The sequence below is a fragment of the Pleurodeles waltl genome, chromosome 9 (assembly GCF_031143425.1).
Source record: "Pleurodeles waltl isolate 20211129_DDA chromosome 9, aPleWal1.hap1.20221129, whole genome shotgun sequence".
Classification (NCBI taxonomy): Eukaryota; Metazoa; Chordata; class Amphibia; order Caudata; family Salamandridae; genus Pleurodeles; species Pleurodeles waltl.
This window is the reverse complement of record NC_090448.1, coordinates 36,799,483-36,826,038: the sequence shown is the minus strand read 5'-3', so window position 1 is coordinate 36,826,038 and position 26,556 is coordinate 36,799,483. Positions and strand designations below refer to the sequence as shown.

The 26,556-nt window shown below is 45.2% G+C and overlaps 6 non-coding genes across 6 annotated transcripts; all 6 read right to left on the bottom strand.

Moving 5' to 3' along the window:
- Positions 1–2,909: 2,909 nt before the first annotated feature.
- Positions 2,910–2,982, bottom strand: TRNAR-CCG (transfer RNA arginine (anticodon CCG)). The gene has a single exon. It is a non-coding gene; the product is annotated as a tRNA-Arg (tRNA).
- Positions 2,983–11,472: 8,490 nt separating this feature from the next.
- On the bottom strand, positions 11,473–11,545 carry TRNAQ-CUG (transfer RNA glutamine (anticodon CUG)). Its single transcript has one exon. It is a non-coding gene; the product is annotated as a tRNA-Gln (tRNA).
- Positions 11,546–15,035: 3,490 nt separating this feature from the next.
- Positions 15,036–15,108, bottom strand: TRNAQ-CUG (transfer RNA glutamine (anticodon CUG)). The gene has a single exon. It is a non-coding gene; the product is annotated as a tRNA-Gln (tRNA).
- Positions 15,109–18,603: 3,495 nt separating this feature from the next.
- Positions 18,604–18,676, bottom strand: TRNAR-CCG (transfer RNA arginine (anticodon CCG)). The gene has a single exon. It is a non-coding gene; the product is annotated as a tRNA-Arg (tRNA).
- A 3,490-nt stretch (positions 18,677–22,166) lies between these two features.
- Positions 22,167–22,239, bottom strand: TRNAQ-CUG (transfer RNA glutamine (anticodon CUG)). Its single transcript has one exon. It is a non-coding gene; the product is annotated as a tRNA-Gln (tRNA).
- A 3,491-nt stretch (positions 22,240–25,730) lies between these two features.
- TRNAR-CCG (transfer RNA arginine (anticodon CCG)) lies at positions 25,731–25,803 on the bottom strand. Its single transcript has one exon. It is a non-coding gene; the product is annotated as a tRNA-Arg (tRNA).
- Positions 25,804–26,556: the final 753 nt, after the last annotated feature.

Here is a 26,556-nt window from a genome sequence, read left to right as displayed (position 1 = left end):
CCTAAAAATACTCACATGTATGCCGAGTGGCTTTATGCAATGCATGACACCTACAACTAGTTCTGGCGCTTATTCCAACAACACCTTGTACGGTTTCAACCTTAAAATTGAAGCTGATATTTACAGAGCAATGTTTGCTATGTGCTAACAATGCAGGGCTGGATGAACATCCCATAAATGACAAGGCTTCTAGTGGCAGATATGAAGATGCCGGATCATAAATGGAACCCTAGGTGATGCCATCAGGGATAAGCCATGCAAGTTTATAATGAGATGAACAGATCCACCGTAACCAGAAAGAAAACTGACCAAAACAAACATGAGTATGAAACACAAGGCAAGGAAAGACTGTGGAGAAGATTTAAGGGAAGATTTACGAGCCCCTAGTGCCTCCTTTCTCCACATGAGCATCATATTTTTTATTACGCTCGTGTGGCCCAACAAGGACAAAATCACAGCGCCAAATTTACAAAGTGGAACAATACATGCATTGCGCCACTTTGTAACCCTTTGCGCCAGGCATAAAGTGTGCAAAGGGGGCGCTCCCCATTAGAGGGACCAAAAAAATGACACCAAGAAATCTAGGAGATTTCTTTGCGTCTTTTTTCAGCACTTTTAACCCCTGCTCAAAGCAGGCGCTAAAAGGAGGAACACCATTGTTTGCAATGGGTGTCAATGGGCTTTGCAGGATTAGCGTCAACATTTTTGTTGCTAATCCTGCAACGCTTAGAACTAGTGTAAAAAAAATTGATTCAAATTTCCTAACTATCGCCATGGTGGACCGTGTCTTAGATATGGCTCATACATTGTAGCGTTAGGGGGGTGCTAAGGGGGGCAAGGAAAGTGGTGCTGCACTGGGTGCAGTGCCATTTTCCTTAAATCAGGCCCAAATTTCTTCAAAACATAGACACTATATAACAAACTCCTCTTTTCTATCAGTGCAGTTTTCTTCTCTTGTTCTTCTCTTCCATCGCATCTACTGCTGCAAGCGGATGCTCAGTAACAATACCGTCTTCCACTCACCAACCGATGGGTAGCCAAAAATGACTATTTTTTGTAACTACAGCAAACTGCGAGCAGAGCAAGGCATTCAGGAGGATTCACAATGCCAAATGACTAGCTGAACCGGAGCAGGAGTGTATGGATGCTGGCTACGATAGCGACTCGTACCACCAACACTCACGCTTCTAATTCACAGACTAAGAAATCCCAAAGACCCAGTGCTCCTACTACATCCTTTTCGCTTCCAGCCTGCCATAAAGAACACCCCACTGGCTGCCTCACCCGTAGGATGCACATTCCGGTGTCCCATTGTCTGGAGGAAAGGGATGTAGAATGGACGGAACATCCGCAGTACAGCACGGGGCGACTATTCGTTCAATAATTTTAAGGGCATCGCCTAAGCTGGCAAGGGGGCGGTTCATCGGCCGAGAGATTGTCGGTTAGCGCCGTAGTTGTGCACATCGTTGGTGGGCAGAAGCTGCTCTGTACTGTTTGCAAACAAAGCCATGTGAGGGGTGGGTAGGGTGGATAAGTGTGCTTGCTTGCCTCTTCAGACGAGGTGGAGCAGACTGGAGTGAGGCCACAGGGATGGCCTTTCATCTCTCAAGCAGGAGCATGTCAAAGGACACCAGTGGCCCATAGAACACCCTTGCGAAATAAAAATAAGTAGTTAAATAAATAATAAATGGAGGTGGCCGAGCCGTGCTGAACGTAAGAAAGGTACGGCTGCCATATGTAAACATAAAACCCATCTGCCACCTTGCAATAATTAAAGGAACTGCAATGCCTTACGCACTCTCCAAAAACCTGGTACACGAGGGAGAAGGTGTGGTGCAAAGTCTAGAACTGCAGACTTTAGAATCAAGGACTGGGGTTTGAGTCAGAGCGTCAGCTCAACATAACTTAATCTCCCCGTGCCACCAAAAAATGAATATGCCCTTCTGTAATGCAGCTGTTACTCATTAAAGGTCTCCAATACCTTCCCAGAGTTAAAACAAGTACTTAAATAAAATCAACAAGTGAACCTCTGTTCTTGCTCAGCAGCCACACTCAATAGACTAGAGAAAATTAACTAGGCAGCTTAGAGAGGGCGCAGAGAGCCCACAAAACCAAACGTGACCAAGATAACAGCCTGATTTATAGCCTTATTTACAGCTAAACTAAGATCAAGAATGCTTTGAGAAGCTTCCCTGAACACAAACAGGAAACAACATAAAAAAGCAGTCCCCTAAAGACAAGATACTCAGGACAAAGCATAATTATACAGTAGTTGGTGCCTGCTCCCAAAGAGAAAAAGGAGGGACTAATAGGCATGATTGACCACTATCAAAGGAACTATTTTTAAATGACACTGAAACCAGAAAATGAAATCTCTTTAAGCCCACATATAAGTACACTAAAGTATACAAGAGGCCGTACACTTATGCTCAACCTAAAAATGTTACGAGCACGAATCAGATAAAGAGATAAGAAAACCTTTCATATTTCAGATGCACAAACGTAAAGATCTAGAAAAGAGTGGGTGGCGCCCACAGGCAGGTGAGGTGTGATTAACTGTAACATTGGCACTACAGGGTCTGTGCAGGGGGTTCTGTGGGCACAGCAGTCGTGCTCGCAGCTCGTGGTGCTAAGAACCATGTCCCCTATGGTGCTTGGGCTGCTGCTGGGACAACTTGCCTGCTGGTAAAGCCCTTTTAGGTAGGTCAACGGGCATCAGACAAACTTGCATCCATCCAGCTGGTGGTAGGTGCCGGAAGGCAGCTCCTTACATAGAACTCATAAAATGGTGGCGTTCATATAACAAAGACAGACCCTCTGAAGATAATTTGATGAACGTAATTTTCTATAAATATCACAAACTTGCATCTGGTCCTATTTTCCAGGGATATAAAAAACAGCTCCTCACGCGACCCAGGTGGGACTTGAACCCACAATCCCCAGCTCCGGAGGGTGATGCCTTATCCATTAGGCCACTGGGCCAGTTGTAAAAGGTTTTGGTGCAGGACATCTCGTGTCAGGGGTCGTCAGAGATAAAGTGACCAGTCACAGAGGCACCCTTTCTGGACTTTGTCAGTACATATCAGTTATCAGGTATCTTGTTCCAATTTGTCTAACCATGACTACAACTCCCAGAATGCACTACTTTAAATCAAAACATGAACTGGAAAAGCCGTGTCCCTGTGACATTGAGCATCTGGTCATCCTAAGCAGAGGCTTCTGAAAGTGACAGATGATGTTAGCAGAGGACGAGTCCTATGGAAACCTGAAGTAGGTAGATGTGTGCATGGATGTAGTATTGCACAACCGCTGGCAGCTCTTTTTAGACGGGTGTGATCATGTGGTCATGAAAATGCCCCCACTAACAGTAAAAGATGGCCAATGCATGAAGAGGGTGACCTACTGTCCCACGCTGTATCTGGGGGGAGGCAGCCGAAAATACCAAAGGATAGGAGGGCTCACGCACAGCCATGCTATGAACATATCTTTGCATTAAAAGAAACCTACCCTACTGGCAGCTTTAGCTGTCTCGTTAGCTGAATGCAATAATTTTAGAAAACAAAATCCTGCTAAAAATACTCACATGTATGCCGAGTGGCTTTCTGCAATGCATGACACCTACAACTAGTTCTGGCGTTTATTCAAACAACACTTTGTACGGTTTCAACCTTAAAATTGAAGCTGATATTTACAGAGCACTGTTTGCTATGTGCTAACAATGCAGGGCCGGATGAAGATCCCATAAATGACAAGGCTTCTAGTGGCAGATATGAAGATGCCGGATCATAAATGGACCCCTTGGTGATGCCATCTGGGATAAGCCATGCAAGTTTATAATGAGATGAACAGATCCACCGTAACCAGAAAGAAAACAGACCAAAACAAACATGAGTATGAAACACAAGGCAAAGAAAGACTGTAGAAAACATTTAAGGGAAGATTTACGAGCCCCTAGTGCTTCCTTTCACCACATGAGCATCATATTTTTTTTTACGCTCATGTGGCCCAACAAGGATAAAATCACAGGGCCAAATTTACAAAGTGGAACAATACATGCATTGCGCCACTTTGTAACCCTTTGCGCCAGGCATAATGTGTGCAAAGGGGGCGCTCCCCATTAGAGGGACCAAAAAAATGACACCAAGAAATCTATGAGATTTCTTTGCGTCATTTTTCGGCACTTTTAACCCCTGCTCAAAGCAGGCGCTAAAAGGAGGAACACCATTGTTTGCAATGGGTCTCAATGGGCTTTGCAGGATTAGCGTCAACATTTTTGTTGCTAATCCTGCAAAGCTTAGAACTAGTGTAAAAAAATGTGATTCTAATTCCCTAACTATCGCCATGGTGGACCGTGTCTTAAATGGGGCTCACACATTGTAGCGTTAGGGGGGCGCTAAGGGGGACAAGGAAAGTGGGTGCTGCACTGGGTGCAGTGCCATTTTCCTTAAATCAGGCCCAAATTTCTTCAAAACATAGACACCATGTAACAAACTCCTCTTTTCTATCAGTGCAGTTTTCTTCTCTTCCATCGCATCTACTGCTGCAAGCGGATGCACAGTAACAATACCGTCTTCCACTCACCAAGCGATGGGTAACCAAAAATTACAATTTTTTGTAACTACAGCAAACTGCGAGCAGAGCAAGGCATTCAGGAGGATTCACAATGCCAAATGACTAGCTGAACCGGAGCAGGAGTGTATGGATGCTGGCTACGATAGCGACTCGTACCACCAACACTCACGCTTCTAATTCACAGACTAAGAAATCCCAAAGACCCAGTGCTCCTACTGCATCCTTTTCGCTTCCAGCCTGCCATAAAGAACACCCCACTGGCTGCCTCACCCGTAGGATGTACATTCCTGTGTCCCATTGTCTGGAGGAAAGGGATGTAGAATGGACGGAACATCTGCAGTTCAGCACGGGGCGAATATTCGTTCAATAATTTTTAGGGCATCGCCTAAGCTGGCAAGGGGGCGGTTCATCGGCCGAGAGATTGTCGGTTAGCGCTGTAGTTGTCCACATTGTTGGTGGGCAAAAGCTTCTCTGTACTGTTTGCAAACAAAGCCATGTGAGGGGGGTAGGGTGGATGTCTGTGCTTGCTTGCCTCTTCAGACAAGATGGAGCAGACTGGAGTGAGGCCACAGGGATGGCCTTTCATCTCTCAAGCAGGAGCATGTGAAAGAACACCAGTGGCCCATAGAACACCCTTGCGAAATAAAAACAAGTAGTTAAATAAATAATAAATGGAGGTGGCCGAGCCGTGCCGAACGTAAGAAAGGCGCAGCTGCCATATGTAAACATAAAACCCATCTGCCACCTTGCAATAATTAAAGGAACTGGAATGCCTTACGCACTCTCCAAAAACCTGGTACAACAGGGAGAAGGTGTGGTGCAAAGTCTAGAACTGCCGACTTTAGAATCAAGGACCGGGGTTTGAGTCACAGCGTCAGCTCAACATCACTTAATCTCCCCGTGCCACCAAAAAATGAATATGCCCTTCTGTAATGTAGCTGTTACTCATTAAAGGTCTCCAATACCTTCCCAGAGTTAAAACAAGTACTTAACTAAAATCAATAAGTGAACCTCTGTTCTTGCTCAGCAGCCACACTCAATAGACTAGAGAAAATTAACTAGGCTACTTAGAGAGGGCGCAGAGAGCCCACAAAACCAAAGGTGACCAAGATAACTGCCTGATTTATAGCCTTGTTTACAGCTAAACTAAGATCAAGAATACTTTGAGAAGCTTCCCTGAACACAAACAGGAAACAACATAAAAAAGCAGTCCCCTAAAGACAAGATACACAGGACAAAGCATAATTATACAATAGTTGGTGCCTGCTCCCAAAGAGAAAAAGGAGGGACTAATAGGCATGATTGACCACTATCAAAGGAACTATTTTTAAATGACACTGAAACCAGAAAATGAAATCTCTTTAAGCCCACATATAAGTATACTAAAGTATACAAGAGGCCGTACACTTACGCTCAACCTAAAAATGAACGAGTACGAATCAGATAAAGAGATAAGAAAACCTTTCATATTTCAGATGCACAAACGTAAAAACTCTAAAAGAGTGGGTGGCGCCCACACACAGGTGGGGGGTGATTAACTGTAACATTGGCACTACAGTGTCTGTGCAGGGGGTTCTGTGGGCACAGCAGTCGTGCTCGCAGCTCGTGGTGCTAAGAGCCATGTCCCCTATTGTGGCTTGGGCTGCTGCTGGGACAACTTGCCTGCTGGTAAAGCCCCTTTAAGTAGGTCAACAGGCATCAGACAAACTTGCATCCATCCAGCTGGTGGTAGGTGCTGGAAGGCAGCTCCTTTCATAGAACTCATAAATTGGTGGCGTTCGTATAACAAAGACGGACCCTCTGAAGATAATTTGATGAACGTCATTTTCTATAAATATCACAAGCTTGCATCTGGTCCTATTTTCCCGGGATATAAAATACAGCTCCTCACGCCAGACTTGAACCCACAATACCCAACTTGGGAGGCTGATGCCTTATCCATTAGGCCACTGGGCCTGCTATGAAAGGATTTGGTGCAGGACATCTCGTGTCAGGGGTTATCAGAGGTAAAGTGACCAGTCACAGAGTCACCCTTTCTGGACTTTGTCAGTACATATCAGTTATCAGGTATCTTGTTCCAATTTGTCTAACCATGACTACAACTCCCAGAATGCACTACTTTAAATCAAAACATGAACTGGAAAAACTGTGTCCCTGTGACTTTGAGCATCTGGTCATCCTAAGCAGAGGCTTCTGAAAGTGACAGATGATGTCAGCAGAGGACGAGTCCTGTGGAAACCTGAAGTAGGTAGATGTGTGCATGGATGTCGTATTGCACAACCGTTGGCACCTCTTTTTAGACCGGTGTGATGATGTGGTCATGAAAATGCCCCCACTAACAGTAAAAGAGGGCCAATGCCTGAAGAGGGTGAACTACTGTCCCATGCTGTATCTGGGGGGAGGCAGCCGAAAATCCCAAAGGATAGGAGGGCTCACGCACAGCCATGCTATGAACATACCTTTGCATTAGAAGAAACCTACCATACTGGCAGCTTTAGCTGTCTTGTCAGCCGCATGCAATAATTTTAGAAAAAAAAATCCCCCTAAAAATACTCACATGTATGCCGAGTGGCTTTATGCAATGCATGACACCTACAACTAGTTCTGGCGCTTATTCCAACAACACTTTGTACGGTTCCAACCTTAAAATTGAAGCTGATATTTACAGAGCACTGTTTGCTATGTGCTAACAATGCAGGGCTGGATGAAGATCCCAGAAATTACAAGGCTTCTAGTGGCAGATATGAAGATGCCGGATCATAAATGGAACCCTAGGTGATACCATGAGGGATAAGCCATGCAAGTTTATAATGAGATGAACAGATCCACCGTAACCAGAAAGAAAACAGACCAAAACAAACATGAGTATGAAACACAAGGCAAATAAAGACTGTGGAAAACATTTAAGGGAAGATTTACGAGCACCTAGTGCCTCCTTTCACCACATGAGCATCATATTTTTTTTTACGCTCATGTGGCCCAACAAGGACAAAATCACAGCGCCAAATTTACAAAGTGGAACAATACATGCATTGCGCCACTTTGTAACCCTTTGTGCCAGGCATAAAGTGTGCAAAGGGGGCGCTCCCCATTAGAGGGACAAAAAAAATGACACCAAGAAATATAGGAGATTTCTTTGCGTCATTTTTCGGCACTTTTAACCCCTGCTCAAAGCAGGCGCTAAAAGGAGGAACACCATTGTTTGCAATGGGTGTCAATGGGCTTTGCAGGATTAGCGTCAACATTTTTGGTGCTAATCCTGCAAAGCTTAGAACTAGTGTACATTTTTTTTATTCTAATTCCCTAACTATCGCCATGGTGAACCGTGTCTTAGATGGGGCTCATACATTGTAGCATTAGGGGGGCGCTAAGGGGGGCAAGGAAAGTGGTGCTGCACTGGGTGCAGTGCCATTTTCCTTAAATCAGGCCCAAATTTCTTCAAAACATAGACACTATATAACAAACTCCTCTTTTCTATCAGTGCAGTTTTCTTCTCTTGTTCTTCTCTTCCATCGAATCTACTGCTGCAAGCGGATGCTCAGTAACAATACCGTCTTCCACTCACCAACCGATGGGTAGCCAAAAATGACTATTTTTTGTAACTACAGCAAACTGCGACCAGAGCAAGGCATTCAGGAGGATTCACAATGCCAAATGACTAGCTGAACCGGAGCAGGAGTGTATGGATGCTGGCTACGATAGCGACTCGTACCACCAACACTCACGCTTCTAATTCACAGACTAAGAAATCCCAAAGACCCAGTGCTCCTACTACATCCTTTTCGCTTCCAGCCTGCATAAAGAACACCCTACTGGCTGTCTCACCCGTAGGATGTACATTCCGGTGTCCCATTGTCTGGAGGAAAGGGATGTAGAATGGACGGAACATCCGCAGTACAGCACGGGGCGACTATTCGTTCAATAATTTTTAGGACATCGCCTAAGCTGGCAAGGGGGCGGTTCATCAGCCGAGAGATTGTCGGTTAGCGCCGTAGTTGTGCACATCGTTGGTGGGCAGAAGCTGCTCTGTACTGTTTGCAAACAAAGCCATGTGAGGGGGGTAGGGTGGATGTGTGTGCTTGCTTGCCTCTTCAGACGATGTGGTGCAGACTGGAGTGAGGCCACAGGGATGGCCTTTCATCTCTCAAGCAGGAGCATGTGAAAGGACACCAGTGGCCCATAGAACACCCTTGCGAAATAAAAATAAGTAGTTAAATAAATAATAAATGGAGTTGGCCGAGCCGTGCCGAACGTAAGAAAGGCGCGGCTGCCATATGTAAACATAAAACCCATCTGCCACCTTGCAATAAATAAAGGAACTGGAATGCCTTACGCACTGTCCAAAAACCTGGTACAACAGGGAGAAGGTGTGGTGCAAAGTCTAGAACTGCAGACTTTAGAATCAAGGACCAGGGTTTGAGTCACAGCGTCAGCTCAACATCACTTAATCTCCCCGTGCCACCAAAAAATGAATATGCCCTTCTGTAATGTAGCTGTTACTCATTAAAGGTCTCCAATACCTTCCCAGAGTTAAAACAAGTACTTAACTAAAATCAACAAGTGAACCTCTGTTCTTGCTCAGCAGCCACACTCAATAGACTAGAGAAAATTAACTAAGCAGCTTAGAGAGGGTGCAGAGAGCCCACAAAACCAAAGGTGACCAAGATAATAGCCTTGTTTACAGCTAAACTAAGATCAAGAATGCTTAGAGAAGCTTCCCTGAACACAAACAGGAAACAACATAAAAAAGCAGTCCCCTAAAGACAAGATACTCAGGACAAAGCATAATTATACAGTAGTTGGTGCCTGCTCCCAAAGAGAAAAAGGAGGGACTAATAGGCATGATTGACCACTATCAAAGGAACTATTTTTAAATGACACTGAAACCAGAAAATGAATCTCTGTAAGCCCACATATAAGTATACTAAAGTATACAAGAGGCCGTACACTTATGCTCAACCTAAAAATGAACGAGCACGAATCAGATAAAGAGATAAGAAAACCTTTCATATTTCAGATGCACAAACGTAAAGATCTAGAAAAGAGTGGGTGGCGCCCACAGGCAAGTGGGGGGTGATTAACTGTAACATTGGCACTACAGGGTCTGTGCAGGGGGTTCTGTGGGCACAGCAGTCGTGCTCGCAGCTCGTGGTGCTAAGAACCATGTCCCCTATGGTGCTTGGGCTGCTGCTGGGACAACTTGCCTGCTGGTAAAGCCCTTTTAGGTAGGTCAACGGGCATCAGACAAACTTGCATCCATCCAGCTGGTGGTAGGTGCCGGAAGTCAGCTCCTTACATAGAACTCATAAAATGGTGGCGTTCATATAACAAAGACAAACCCTCTGAAGATAATTTGATGAACGTAATTTTCTATAAATATCACAAGCTTGCATCTGGTCCTATTTTCCTGGGATATAAAAAACAGCTCCTATCGCGAACCAGGTGGGACTTGAACCCACAATCCCCAGCTCCGGAGGCTGACCCCTTATCCATTAGGCCACTGGGCCAGTTGTGAAATGTTTTGGTGCAGGACATCTCGTGCCAGGGGTCGTCAGAGCTAAAGTGACCAGTCACAGAGGCACCCTTTCTGGACTTTGTCAGTACATATCAGTTATCAGGTATCTTGTTCCAATTTGTCTAACCATGACTACAACTCCCAGAACGCACTACTTTAAATCAAAACATGAACTGGAAAAGCCGTGTCCCTGTGACATTGAGCCTCTGGTCATCCTAAGCAGAGGCTTCTGAAAGTGACAGATGATGTCAGCAGAGGACGAGTCCTATGGAAACCTGAAGTAGATAGATGTGTGCATGGATGTCGTATTGCACAACCGCTGGCACCTCTTTTTAGACGGGTGTGATCATGTGGTCATGAAAATACCCCCACTAACAGTAAAAGAGGGCCAATGCCTGAAGAGGGTGACCTACTGTCCCATGCTGTATCTGGGGGGAGGCAGCCGAAAATACCAAAAGATAAGAGGGTTCACGCACAGCCATGCTATGAACATATCTTTGCATTAAAAGAAACCTACCCTACTGGCAGCTTTAGCTGTCTCGTCAGCCGAATGCAATAATTTTAGAAAAAAAAATCCCCCTAAAAATACTCACATGTATGCCGAGTGGCTTTATGCAATAGGCTTGTTTACAGCTAAACTAAGATCAAGAATGCTTTGAGACGCTTCCCTGAACACAAACAGGAAACAACATAAAAAAGCAGTCCCCTAAAGACAAGATACACAGGACAAAGCATAATTATACACTAGTTGGTGTCTGCTCCCAAAGAGAAAAAGGAGGGACTAATAGGCATGATTGACCACTATCAAAGGAACTATTTTTAAATGACACTGAAACCAGAAAATGAAATCTCTTTAAGCCCACATATAAGTATACTAAAGCATACAAGAGGCCGTACACTTACGCTCAATCTAATAATGAACGCGCACGAATCAGATAAAGAGATAAAAAAACCTTTCATATTTCAGATGCACAAACGTAAAGATCTAGAAAAGAGTGGGTGGCGCCCACAGGCAGGTGGGGGGTGATTAACTGTAACATTGGCACTACTGGGTCTGTGCAGGGGGTTCTGTGGGCACAGCAGTCGTGCTCGCAGCTCGTGGTGCTAAGAACCATGTCCCCTATGGTGGCTTGGGCTGCTGCTGGGACAACTTGCCTGCTAGTAAAGCCCCTTTAGGTAGGTCAACAGGCATCAAACAAATTTGCATCCATCCAGCTGGTGGTAGGTGCCGGAAGGCAGCTCCTTACATAGAACTCATAAAATGGCAGCGTTTGTATAACAAAGATGGACCCTCTGAAGATAATTTGATAAACGTAATTTTCTATAAATATCACAAGCTTACATCTGGTCCTATTTTCCAGGGATATAGAACACAGCTCCTCACGCGACCCAGGTGGGACTTGAAGCCACAATCCCCAGCTCCAGAGGCTGATGCCTTATCCATTAGGCCACCGGGCCAGGTGTGAAAGGTTTTGGTGCAGGACATCTTGTGTCAGGGGTCGTCAGAGGTAAAGTGACCAGTCACAGAGGCACCCTTTCTGGACTTTGTCAGTACATATCAGTTATCAGGTATCTTTTTCCAATTTGTCTAACCATGACTACAACTCCCAGAATGCACTACTTTAAATCAAAACATGTACTGGAGAAGCTGTGTCCCTGTGACATTGATCATCTGGTCATCCTAAGCAGAGGCTTCTGAAAGTGACAGATGATGTCAGCAGAGGATGAGTCCTATGGAAACCTGAAGTAGGTAGATGTGTGCATGGATGTCGTATTGCACAACCGATGGCACCTCTTTTTAGACGGGTGTGATCATGTGGTCATGAAAATGCCCCCACTAACAGTAAAAGAGGGCCAATGCCTGAAGAGGGTGACCTACTGTCCCATGCTGTATCTGGGGGGAGGAGCCGAAAATACCAAAGGATAGGAGGGCCCACCCACAGCCATGCTATGAACATATCTTTGCATTAAAAGAAACCTACCCTACTGCCAGCTTTAGCTGTCTCGTCAGCCGAATGCAATAATTTTTGAAAAAAAATCCCCCTAAAAATACTCACATGTATGCCGAGTGGCTTTATGCAATGCATGACACCTACAACTAGTTCTGGCGCTTATTCTAACAACACTATGTACGGTTTCAACCTTAAAATTGAAGCTGATATTTACAGAGCACTGTTTGCTATGTGCTAACAATGCAGAGCTGGATGAAGATCCCATAAATGACAAGGCTTCTAGTGGCAGATATGAAGATGCTGGATCATAAGTGGACCCCTAGCTGATGCCATCAGGGATAAGCCATGCAAGTTTATAATGAGATGAACAGATCCACCGTAAGCAGAAAGAAAACAGACCAAAACAAACATGAGTATGAAACACAAGGCAAAGAAAGACTGTGGAAAACATTTAAGGGAAGATTTATGAGCCCCTAGTGCCACCTTTCACCACATGAGCATCATATTTTTTTTTACGCTCATGTGACCCAACAAGGACAAAATCACAGCGCCAAATTTACAAAGTGGAACAATACATGCATTGCGCCACTTTGTAACCCTTTGCGCAAGGCATAATGTGTGCAAAGGGGGTGCTCCCCATTAGAGGGACGAAAAAAATGACACCGAGAAATCTAGGAGATTTCTTTGCGTCATTTTTCGGCACTTTTAACCTCTGCTCAAAGCAGGCGCTAAAAGGAGGAACACCATTGTTTGCAATGGGTCTCAATGGGGTTTGCAGGATTAGCGTCAACATTTTTGTTGCTAATCCTGCAAAGCTTAGAACTAGTTAAAAAATGTGATTCTAATTCCCTAACTATCACCATGGTGGACCGTGTCTTAAATGGGGCTCAAACATTGTAGCGTTAGGGGGGCGCGAAGGGGGGCAAGGAAAGTGGTGCTGCACTGGGTGCAGTGCCATTTTACTTAAATCAGGCCCAAATTTATTCAAAACATAGACACTATGTAACAAACTCCTCTTTTCTATCAGTGCAGTTTTCGTCTCTTGTTCTTCTCTTCCATCGCATCTGCTGCTGCAAGTGGATGCACAGTAACAATACCGTCTTCCACTCACCAACCGATGGGTAGCCAAAAATGACTATTTTTTGTAACTACAGCAAACTGCGAGCAGAGCAAGGCATTCAGGAGGATTCACAATGCCAAATGACTGGCTGAACCGGAGCAGGAGTGTATGGATGCTGGCTACGATAGCGACTCGTACCACCAACACTCACGCTTCTAATTCACAGACTAAGAAATCCCAAAGACCCAGTGCTCCTACTACATCCTTTTCGCTTCCAGCCTGCCATAAAGAACACCCCACTGGCTGCCTCACCCTTAGGATGTACATTCCGGTGTCCCATTGTCTGGAGGAAAGGGATGTAGAATGGACGGAACATCCGCAGTACAGCACGGGGCGAATATTCATTCAATAATTTTTAGGGCATCGCCTAAGCTGGCAAGGGGGCGGTTCATCGGCCGAGAGATTGTTGGTTAGCGCTGTAGTTGTGCACATCGTTGGTGGGCAAAAGCTGCTCTGTACTGTTTGCAAACAAAGCCATGTGAGGAGTGTAGGGTGGATGTGTGTGCTTGCTTGCCTCTTCAGACGAGGTGGAGCAGACTGGAGTGAGGCCACAGGGATGGCCTTTCATCTCTCAAGCAGGAGCATGTGAAAGAACACCAGTGGCCCATAGAACACCCTTGCCAAATAAAAACAAGTAGTTAAATAAATAATAAATGGAGGTGGCCGAGCCGTGCCAAACGTAAGAAAGGCGCGGCTGCCATATGTAAACATAAAACCCATCTGCCACCTTGCAATAATTAAAGGAAATGGAATGCCTTACGCACTCTCCAAAAACCTGGTACAACAGGGAGAAGGTGTCGTGTAAAGTCTAGAACTGCCGACTTTAGAATCAAGGACCGGGGTTTAAGTCACAGCGTCAGCTCAACATAACTTAATCTCCCCGTGCCACCAAAAAATGAATATGCCCTTCTGTAATGTAGCTGTTACTCATTAAAGGTCTCCAATACCTTCCCAGAGTTAAAAACAAGTCCTTAACTAAAATCAACAAGTGAACCTCTGTTCTAGCTCAGCAGCCACACTCAATAGACTAGAGAAAATTAACTAGGCAGCTTAGAGAGGGCGCAGAGAGCCCACAAAACCAAAGGTGGCCAAGATAACAGCATGATTTATAGCCTTGTTTACAGCTAAACTAAGATCAAGAATGCATTGAGAAGCTTCCCTGAACACAAACAGGAAACAACATAAAAAAGCAGTCCCCTAAAGACAAGATACACAGGACAAAGCATAATTATACAGTAGTTGGTGCCTGCTCCCAAAGAGAAAAAGGAGGGACTAATAGGCATGATTGACCACTATCAAAGGAACTATTTTTAAATGACACTGAAACCAGAAAATGAAATCTCTTTAAGCCCACATATAAGTATACTAAAGTATACAAGGGGCCGTACACTTATGCTCAACCTAAAAATGAACGAGCACGAATCAGATAAAGAGATAAGAAAACCTTTCATATTTCAGATGCACAAACGTAAAGATCTAGAAAAGAGTGGGTGGCGCCCACAGGCAGGTGAGGGGTGATTAACTGCAACATTGGCACTACAGGGTCTGTGCAGGGGGTTCTGTGTGCACAGCAGTCGTGCTCGCAGCTCGTGGTGCTAAGAACCATGTCCCCTATGGTGGCTTGGGCTGCTGCTGGCGCAACTTGCCTGCTGGTAAAGCCCCTTTAGGTAGGTCAACGGGCATCAGACAAACTTGCATCCATCCAGCTGGTGGTAGGTGCCGGAAGGCAGCTCCTTACATAGAACTCATAAAATGGTGGCGTTTGTATAACAAAGACGGACCCTCTGAAGATAATTTGATGAACCTAATTTTCTATAAATATCACAAGCTTGCATCTGTTCCTATTTTCCAGGGATATAAAGTACAGCTCCTCACATGACCCAGGTGGGACTTGAACCCACAATCCCCAGCTCCAGAGGCTGATGCCTTATCCATTAGGCCACTGGGCCAGTTGTGCAAGGTTTTGGTGCAGGACATCTCGTGTCAGGGGTCGTCAAAGGTAAAGTGACCAGTCACAGAGGCACCCTTTCTGGACTTTGTCAGTACATATCAGTTATCAGATATCTTGTTCCAATTTGTCTAACCATGACTACAACTCCCAGAATGCACTACTTTAAATCAAAACATGAACTGGAAAAGCTGTGTCCATGTGACATTGAGCATCTGGTCATCCTAAGCACAGGCTTCTGAAAGTGACAGATGATGTCACCAGAGGACGAGTCCTACGGAAACCTGAAGTAGGTAGATGTGTGCATGGATGTCATATTGCACAACCGCTGGCAGCTCTTTTTAGACGGGTGTGATCATGTGGTCATGAAAATGCCCCCACTAACAGTAAAAGAGGGCCAATGCCTGAAGAGGGTGACCTACTGTCCCATGCTGTATCTGGGGGGAGGCAGCCGAAAATACCAAAAGATAGGAGGGCTCACGCACAGCCATGCTATGAACATATCTTTGCATTAAAAGAAACCTACCCTACTGGCAGCTTTAGCTGTCTCGTCAGCCGAATGCAATAATTGTAGAAAATAAAATCCCCCTAAAAATACTCACATGTATGCCGAGTGGCTTTATGCAATGCATGACACCTACAACTAGTTCTGGCGCTTATTCCAACAACACCTTGTACGGTTTCAACCTTAAAATTGAAGCTGATATTTACAGAGCAATGTTTGCTATGTGCTAACAATGCAGGGCTGGATGAACATCCCATAAATGACAAGGCTTCTAGTGGCAGATATGAAGATGCCGGATCATAAATGGAACCCTAGGTGATGCCATCAGGGATAAGCCATGCAAGTTTATAATGAGATGAACAGATCCACCGTAACCAGAAAGAAAACTGACCAAAACAAACATGAGTATGAAACACAAGGCAAGGAAAGACTGTGGAGAAGATTTAAGGGAAGATTTACGAGCCCCTAGTGCCTCCTTTCTCCACATGAGCATCATATTTTTTATTACGCTCGTGTGGCCCAACAAGGACAAAATCACAGCGCCAAATTTACAAAGTGGAACAATACATGCATTGCGCCACTTTGTAACCCTTTGCGCCAGGCATAAAGTGTGCAAAGGGGGCGCTCCCCATTAGAGGGACCAAAAAAATGACACCAAGAAATCTAGGAGATTTCTTTGCGTCTTTTTTCAGCACTTTTAACCCCTGCTCAAAGCAGGCGCTAAAAGGAGGAACACCATTGTTTGCAATGGGTGTCAATGGGCTTTGCAGGATTAGCGTCAACATTTTTGTTGCTAATCCTGCAACGCTTAGAACTAGTGTAAAAAAAATTGATTCAAATTTCCTAACTATCGCCATGGTGGACCGTGTCTTAGATATGGCTCATACATTGTAGCGTTAGGGGGGTGCTAAGGGGGGCAAGGAAAGTGGTGCTGCACTGGGTGCAGTGCCATTTTCCTTAAATCAGGCCCAAATTTCTTCAAAACATAGACACTATATAACAAACTCCTCTTTTCTATCAGTGCAGTTTTCTTCTCTTGTTCTTCTCTTCCATCGCATCTACTGCTGCAAGCGGATGCTCAGTAACAATACCGTCTTCCACTCACCAACCGATGGGTAGCCAAAAATGACTATTTTTTGTAACTACAGCAAACTGCGAGCAGAGCAAGGCATTCAGGAGGATTCACAATGCCAAATGACTAGCTGAACCGGAGCAGGAGTGTATGGATGCTGGCTACGATAGCGACTCGTACCACCAACACTCACGCTTCTAATTCACAGACTAAGAAATCCCAAAGACCCAGTGCTCCTACTACATCCTTTTCGCTTCCAGCCTGCCATAAAGAACACCCCACTGGCTGCCTCACCCGTAGGATGCACATTCCGGTGTCCCATTGTCTGGAGGAAAGGGATGTAGAATGGACGGAACATCCGCAGTACAGCACGGGGCGACTATTCGTTCAATAATTTTAAGGGCATCGCCTAAGCTGGCAAGGGGGCGGTTCATCGGCCGAGAGATTGTCGGTTAGCGCCGTAGTTGTGCACATCGTTGGTGGGCAGAAGCTGCTCTGTACTGTTTGCAAACAAAGCCATGTGAGGGGTGGGTAGGGTGGATAAGTGTGCTTGCTTGCCTCTTCAGACGAGGTGGAGCAGACTGGAGTGAGGCCACAGGGATGGCCTTTCATCTCTCAAGCAGGAGCATGTCAAAGGACACCAGTGGCCCATAGAACACCCTTGCGAAATAAAAATAAGTAGTTAAATAAATAATAAATGGAGGTGGCCGAGCCGTGCTGAACGTAAGAAAGGTACGGCTGCCATATGTAAACATAAAACCCATCTGCCACCTTGCAATAATTAAAGGAACTGCAATGCCTTACGCACTCTCCAAAAACCTGGTACATGAGGGAGAAGGTGTGGTGCAAAGTCTAGAACTGCAGACTTTAGAATCAAGGACTGGGGTTTGAGTCAGAGCGTCAGCTCAACATAACTTAATCTCCCCGTGCCACCAAAAAATGAATATGCCCTTCTGTAATGCAGCTGTTACTCATTAAAGGTCTCCAATACCTTCCCAGAGTTAAAACAAGTACTTAAATAAAATCAACAAGTGAACCTCTGTTCTTGCTCAGCAGCCACACTCAATAGACTAGAGAAAATTAACTAGGCAGCTTAGAGAGGGCGCAGAGAGCCCACAAAACCAAACGTGACCAAGATAACAGCCTGATTTATAGCCTTATTTACAGCTAAACTAAGATCAAGAATGCTTTGAGAAGCTTCCCTGAACACAAACAGGAAACAACATAAAAAAGCAGTCCCCTAAAGACAAGATACTCAGGACAAAGCATAATTATACAGTAGTTGGTGCCTGCTCCCAAAGAGAAAAAGGAGGGACTAATAGGCATGATTGACCACTATCAAAGGAACTATTTTTAAATGACACTGAAACCAGAAAATGAAATCTCTTTAAGCCCACATATAAGTACACTAAAGTATACAAGAGGCCGTACACTTATGCTCAACCTAAAAATGTTACGAGCACGAATCAGATAAAGAGATAAGAAAACCTTTCATATTTCAGATGCACAAACGTAAAGATCTAGAAAAGAGTGGGTGGCGCCCACAGGCAGGTGAGGTGTGATTAACTGTAACATTGGCACTACAGGGTCTGTGCAGGGGGTTCTGTGGGCACAGCAGTCGTGCTCGCAGCTCGTGGTGCTAAGAACCATGTCCCCTATGGTGCTTGGGCTGCTGCTGGGACAACTTGCCTGCTGGTAAAGCCCTTTTAGGTAGGTCAACGGGCATCAGACAAACTTGCATCCATCCAGCTGGTGGTAGGTGCCGGAAGGCAGCTCCTTACATAGAACTCATAAAATGGTGGCGTTCATATAACAAAGACAGACCCTCTGAAGATAATTTGATGAACGTAATTTTCTATAAATATCACAAACTTGCATCTGGTCCTATTTTCCAGGGATATAAAAAACAGCTCCTCACGCGACCCAGGTGGGACTTGAACCCACAATCCCCAGCTCCGGAGGGTGATGCCTTATCCATTAGGCCACTGGGCCAGTTGTAAAAGGTTTTGGTGCAGGACATCTCGTGTCAGGGGTCGTCAGAGATAAAGTGACCAGTCACAGAGGCACCCTTTCTGGACTTTGTCAGTACATATCAGTTATCAGGTATCTTGTTCCAATTTGTCTAACCATGACTACAACTCCCAGAATGCACTACTTTAAATCAAAACATGAACTGGAAAAGCCGTGTCCCTGTGACATTGAGCATCTGGTCATCCTAAGCAGAGGCTTCTGAAAGTGACAGATGATGTTAGCAGAGGACGAGTCCTATGGAAACCTGAAGTAGGTAGATGTGTGCATGGATGTCGTATTGCACAACCGCTGGCACCTCTTTTTAGACGGATGTGATCATGTGGTCATGAAAATGCCCCCACTAACAGTAAAAGAGGGCCAATGCCTGAAGTGGGTGACCTACTGTCCCATGCTGTATCTGGTGGGAGGCACCCGAAAATACCAAAGGATAGGAGGGCTCACGCACAGCCATGCTATGAACATATCTTTGATTTAAAAGAAACCTTCCTACTGGCAGCTTTAGCTGTCTCATCAGCCGAATGCAATAATTGTAGAAAATAAAATCCCCCTAAAAATACTCACATGTATGCCGAGTGGCTTTATGCAAAGCATGACACCTACAACTAGTTCTGGCGCTTATTCCAACAACACCTTGTACGGTTTCAACCTTAAAATTGAAGCTGATATTTACAGAGCACTGTTTGCTATGTGCTAACAATGCAGGGCTGGATGAACATCCCATAAATGACAAGACTTCTAGTGGCAGATATGAAGATGCCGGATCATAAATGGACCCCCAGGTGATGCCATCAGGGATAAGCCATGCAAGTTTATATTGAGATGAACAGATCCACCGTAACCAGAAAGAAAACTGACCAAAACAAACATGAGTATGAAACACAAGGCAAGGAAAGACTGTGGAGAAGATTTAAGGGAAGATTTACGAGCCCCTAGTGCCTCCTTTCACCACATGAGCATCATATTTTTTATTACGCTCGTGTGGCCCAACAAGGACAAAATCACAGCGCCAAATTTACAAAGTGGAACAATACATGCATTGCGCCACTTTGTAACCCTTTGCGCCAGGCATAAAGTGTGCAAAGGGGGCGCTCCCCATTAGAGGGACCAAAAAAATGACACCAAGAAATCTAGGAGATTTCTTGGCGTCATTTTTCAGCACTTTTAACTCCTGCTCAAAGCAGGCGCTAAAAGGAGGAACACCATTGTTTGCAATGTGTGTCAATGGGCTCTGCAGGATTAGCGTCAACATTTTTATTGCTAATCCTGCAAAGCTTAGAACTAGTGTAAAAAAATGTCATTCTAATTCCGTAACTATCGCCATGGTGGACCGTGTCTTAGATGGGGCTCACACATTGTAGCGTTAGGGGGGTGCTAAGGGGGGCAAGGAAAGTGGTGCTGCACTGGGTGCAGTGCCATTTTCTTTAAATCAGGCCCAAATTTCTTCAAAAATAGACACTATATAACAAACTTCTCTTTTCTATCAGTGCAGTTTTCTTCTCTTGTTCTTCTCTTCCATCGCATCTACTGCTGCAAGCAGATGCTCAGTAACAATACCGTCTTCCACTCACCAACCGATGGGTAGCCAAAAATGACTATTTTTTGTAACTACAGCAAACTGCGAGCAGAGCAAGGCATTCAGGAGGATTCACAATGCCAAATGACTAGCTGAACCGGAGCAGGAGTGTATGGATGCTGGCTACGATAGCGACTCGTACCACCAACACTCACGCTTCTAATTCACAGACTAAGAAATCCCAAAGACCCAGTGCTCCTACTACATCCTTTTCGCTTCCAGCCTGCCATAAAGAACACCCCACTGGCTGCCTCACCCGTAGGATGTACATTCCGGTGTCCCATTGTCTGGAGAAAAGGGATGTAGAATGGACGGAACATCCGCAGTACAGCACGGGGCGACTATTCGTTCAATAATTTTAAGGCCATCGGCTAAGCTGGCAAGGGGGCGGTTCATCGGCCGAGACATTGTCGGTTAGCGCCGTAGTTGTGCACATCGTTGGTGGGCAGAAGCTGCTCTGTACTGTTTGCAAACAAAGCCATGTGAGGGGGGTAGGGTGGATGTGTGTGCTTGCTTGCCTCTTCAGATGAGGTGGAGCAGACTGGAGTGAGGCCACAGGGATGGCCTTTCATCTCTCAAGCAGGAGCATGTGAAAGGACACCAGTGGCCCATAGAACACCCTTGCAAATTAAAAATAAGTAGTTAAGTAAGTAATAAATGGAGGTGGCCGAGCCGTGCCGAACGTAAGAAAGGCGCGGCTGCCATATGTAAACATAAAACCCATCTGCCACCTTGCAATAATTAAAGGAACTGGAATGCCTTACACACTCTCCAAAAACCTGGTACCACAGGAAGAAGGTGTGGTGCAAAGTCTAGAACTGCAGACTTTAGAATCAAGGACCGGGGTTTGAGTCACAGCGTCAGCTCAACATCACTTAATCTCCCCGTGCCACCAAAAAATGAATATGCCCTTCTGTAATGTAGCTGTTACTCATTAAAGGTCTCCAATACCTTCCCAGAGTTAAAACAAGTACTTAACTAAAATCAACAAGTGAACCTCTGTTCTTGCTCAGCAGCCACACTCAATAGACTAGAGAAAATTAACTAGGCAGCTTAGAGAGGGCGCAGAGAGCCCACAAAACCAAAGGTGACCAAGATAACAGCCTGATTTATAGCCTTGTTTACAGCTAAACTAAGATCAAGAATGCTTTGAGAAGCTTCCCTGAACACAAACAGGAAACAACATAAAAAAGCAGTCCCCTAAAGACAAGATACTCAGGACAAAGCATAATTATACAGTAGTTGGTGCCTGCTCCCAAAGAGAAAAAGGAGGGACTAATAGGCATGATTGACCGCTATCAAAGGAACTATTTTTAAATGACACTGAAACCAGAAAATGAAATCTCTTTAAGCCCACATACAAGTATACTAAAGTATACAAGAGGCCGTACACTTATGCTCAACCTAAAAATGAACGAGCACGAATCAGATAAAGAGATGAGAAAACCTTTCATATTTCAGATGCACAAACGTAAAGATCTAGAAAAGAGTGGGTGGCGCCCACAGGCAGGTGAGGGGTGATCAACTGTAACATTGGCACTACAGGGTCTGTGCAGGGGGTTCTGTGGGCATAGCAGTCGTGCTCGCAGCTCGTGGTGCTAAGAACCATGTCCCCTATGGTGCTTGGGCTGCTGCTGGGACAACTTGCCTGCTGGTAAAGCCCTTTTAGGTAGGTCAACGGGCATCAGACAAACTTGCATCCATCCAGCTGGTGGTAGGTGCCGGAAGGCAGCTCCTTACATAGAACTCATAAAATGGTGGCGTTCATATAACAAAGACGGACCCTCTGAAGATAATTTGATGAAAGTAATTTTCTATAAATATCACAAGCTTGCATCTGGTCCTATTTTCCAGGGATATAAAAAACAGCTCCTCACGCGACCCAGGTGGGACTTGAACCCACAATCACCAGCTCCAGAGGCAGATGCCTTATCCATTAGGCCACTGGGCCAGTTGTAAAAGGTTTTGGTGCAGGACATCTCGTGTCAGGGGTCGTCAGAGATAAAGTGACCAGTCACAGAGGCACCCTTTCTGGACTTTGTCAGTACATATCAGTTATCAGGTATCTTGTTCCAATTTGTCTAACCATGACTACAACTCCCAGAATGCACTACTTTAAATCAAAACATGAACTGGAAAAGCCGTGTCCCTGTGACATTGAGCATCTGGTCATCCTAAGCAGAGGCTTCTGAAAGTGACAGATGATGTCAGCAGAGGACGAGTCCTATGGAAACCTGAAGTAGGTAGATGTGTGCATGGATGTCGTATTGCACAACCGCTGGCACCTCTTTTTAGACGGATGTGATCATGTGGTCATGAAAATGCCCCCACTAACAGTAAAAGAGGGCCAATGCCTGAAGAGGGTGACCTACTGTCCCATGCTGTATCTGGTGGGAGGCACCCGAAAATACCAAAGGATAGGAGGGCTCACGCACAGCCATGCTATGAACATATCTTTGATTTAAAAGAAACCTTCCTACTGGCAGCTTTTGCTGTCTCGTCAGCCGAATGCAATAATTGTAGAAAATAAAATCCCCCTAAAAATACTCACATGTATGCCGAGTGGCTTTATGCAATGCATGACACCTACAACTAGTTCTGGCGCTTATTCCAACAACACCTTGTACGGTTTCAACCTTAAAATTGAAGCTGATATTTACAGAGCACTGTTTGCTATGTGCTAACAATGCAGGGCTGGATGAACATCCCATAAATGACAAGACTTCTAGTGGCAGATATGAAGATGCCGGATCATAAATGGACCCCTAGGTGATGCCATCAGGGATAAGCCATGCAAGTTTATAATGAGATGAACAGATCCACCATAACCAGAAAGAAAACTGACCAAAACAAACATGAGTATGAAACACAAGGCAAGGAAAGACTGTGGAGAAGATTTAAGGGAAGATTTACGAGCCCCTAGTGCCTCCTTTCACCACATGAGCATCATATTTTTTATTACGCTCGTGTGGCCCAGCAAGGACAAAATCACAGCGCCAAATTTACAAAGTGGAACAATACATGCATTGCGCCACTTTGTAACCCTTTGCGCCAGGCATAAAGTGTGCAAAGGGGGCGCTCCCCATAAGAGGGATAAAAAAAATGACACCAAGAAATCTAGGAGATTTCTTTGCGTCTTTTTTCGGCACTTTTAACCCCTGCTCAAAGCAGGCGCTAAAAGGAGGAACACCATTGTTTGCAATGGGTGTCAATGGGCTTTGCAGGATTAGTGTCAACATTTTTGTTGCTAATCCTGCAAAGCTTAGAGCTAGTGTAAAGAAAATTGATTCTAATTCCCTAACTATCGCCATGGTGGACCGTGTCTTAGATGGGGCTCATACATTGTAGCGTTAGGGGGGCGCTAAGGGGGGCAAGGTAAGTGGTGCTGCACTGGGTGCAGTGCCATTTTCCTTAAATCAGGCCCAAATTTCTTCAAAACATAGACACTATGTAACAAACTCCTCTTTTCTATCAGTGCAGTTTTCTTCTCTTGTTCTTCTCTTCCATCGCATCTACTGCTGGAAGCGGGTGCACAGTAACAATACCGTCTTCCACTCACCAACCGATGGGTAGCCAAAGATGACTATTTTTTGTAACTGCAGCAAACTGCAAGCAGAGCACGGCATTCAGGAGGATTCACAATGCCAAATGACTAGCTGAACCGGAGCAGGAGTGTATGGATGCTGGCTACGATAGCGACTCGTACCACCAACACTCACGCTTCTAATTCACAGACTAAGAAATCCCAAAGACCCAGTGCTCCTACTACATCATTTTCGCTTCCAGCCTGCCATAAAGAACACCCCACTGGCTGCCTCACCCGTAGGATGTACATTCCGGTGTCCCATTGTCTGGAGGAAAGGGATGTAGAATGGACGGAACATCCGCAGTACAGCACGGGGCAACTATTCGTTCAATAATTTTAAGGGCATCGCCTAAGCTGGCAAGGGGGCGGTTCATCGGCCGAGAGATTGTCGGTTAGCGCCGTAGTTGTGCACATCGTTGGTGGGCAGAAGCTGCTCTGTACTGTTTGCAAACAAAGCCATGTGAGGGGGGTAGGGTGGATGTGTGTGCTTGCTTGCCTCTTCAGATGAGGTGGAGCAGACTGGAGTGAGGCCACAGGGATGGCCTTTCATCTCTCAAGCAGGAGCATGTGAAAGGACACCAGTGGCCCATAGAACACCCTTGCAAATTAAAAATAAGTAGTTAAGTAAGTAATAAATGGAGGTGGCCGAGCCGTGCCGAACGTAAGAAAGGCGCGGCTGCCATATATAAACATAAAACCCATCTGCCACCTTGCAATAATTAAAGGAACTGGAATGCCTTACGCACTCTCCAAAAACCTGGTACAACAGGGAGAAGGTGTGGTGCAAAGTCTAGAACTGCAGACTTTAGAATCAAGGACCGGGGTTTGAGTCACAGCGTCAGCTCAACATCACTTAATCTCCCCGTGCCACCAAAAAATGACTATGCCCTTCTGTAATGTAGCTGTTACTCATTAAAGGTCTCCAATACCTTCCCAGAGTTAAAACAAGTACTTAACTAAAATCAACAAGTGAACCTCTGTTCTTGCTCAGCAGCCACACTCAATAGACTAGAGAAAATTAACTAGGCAGCTTAGAGAGGGCGCAGAGAGCCCACAAAACCAAAGGTGACCAAGATAACAGCCTGATTTATAGCCTTGTTTACAGCTAAACTAAGATCAAGAATGCTTTGAGAAGCTTCCCTGAACACAAACAGGAAACAACATAAAAAAGCAGTCCCCTAAAGACAAGATACTCAGGACAAAGCATAATTATACAGTAGTTGGTGCCTGCTCCCAAAGAGAAAAAGGAGGGACTAATAGGCATGATTGACCGCTATCAAAGGAACTATTTTTAAATGACACTGAAACCAGAAAATGAAATCTCTTTAAGCCCACATACAAGTATACTAAAGTATACAAGAGGCCGTACACTTATGCTCAACCTAAAAATGAACGAGCACGAATCAGATAAAGAGATAAGAAAACCTTTCATATTTCAGATGCACAAATGTAAAGATCTAGAAAAGAGTGGGTGGCGCCCACAGGCAGGTGGGGGGTGATCAACTGTAACATTGGCACTACAGGGTCTGTGCAGGGGGTTCTGTGGGCACAGCAGTCGTGCTCGCAGCTCGTGGTGCTAAGAACCATGTCCCCTATGGTGCTTGGGCTGCTGCTGGGACAACTTGCCTGCTGGTAAAGCCCTTTTAGGTAGGTCAAGGGGCATCAGACAAACTTGCATCCATCCAGCTGGTGGTAGGTGCCGGAAGGCAGCTCCTTACATAGAACTCATAAAATGGTGGCGTTCATATAACAAAGACGGACCCTCTGAAGATAATTTGATGAACGTAATTTTCTATAAATATCACAAGCTTGCATCTGGTCCTATTTTCCAGGGATATAAAAAACAGCTCCTCACGCGACCCAGGTGGGACTTGAACCCACAATCTCCAGCTCCGGAGGCTGATGCCTTATCCATTAGGCCACTGGGCCAGTTGTAAAAGGTTTTGGTGCAGGACATCTCGTGTCAGGGGTCGTCAGAGATAAAGTGACCAGTCACAGAGGCACCCTTTCTGGACTTTGTCAGTACATATCAGTTATCAGGTATCTTGTTCCAATTTGTCTAACCATGACTACAACTCCCAGAATGCACTACTTTAAATCAAAACATGAACTGGAAAAGCCGTGTCCCTGTGACATTGAGCATCTGGTCATCCTAAGCAGAGGCTTCTGAAAGTGACAGATGATGTCAGCAGAGGACGAGTCCTATGGAAACCTGAAGTAGGTAGATGTGTGCATGGATGTCGTATTGCACAACCGCTGGCACCTCTTTTTAGACGGATGTGATCATGTGGTCATGAAAATGCCCCCACTAACAGTAAAAGAGGGCCAATGCCTGAAGAGGGTGACCTACTGTCCCATGCTGTATCTGGTGGGAGGCACCCGAAAATACCAAAGGATAGGAGGGCTCACGCACAGCCATGCTATGAACATAAAAGAAACCTTCCTACTGGCAGCTTTAGCTGTCTCGTCAGCCGAATGCAATAATTGTAGAAAATAAAATCCCCCTAAAAATACTCACATGTATGCCGAGTGGCTTTATGCAAAGCATGACACCTACAACTAGTTCTGGCGCTTATTCCAACAACACCTTGTACGGTTTCAACCTTAAAATTGAAGCTGATATTTACAGAGCACTGTTTGCTATGTGCTAACAATGCAGGGCTGGATGAACATCCCATAAAT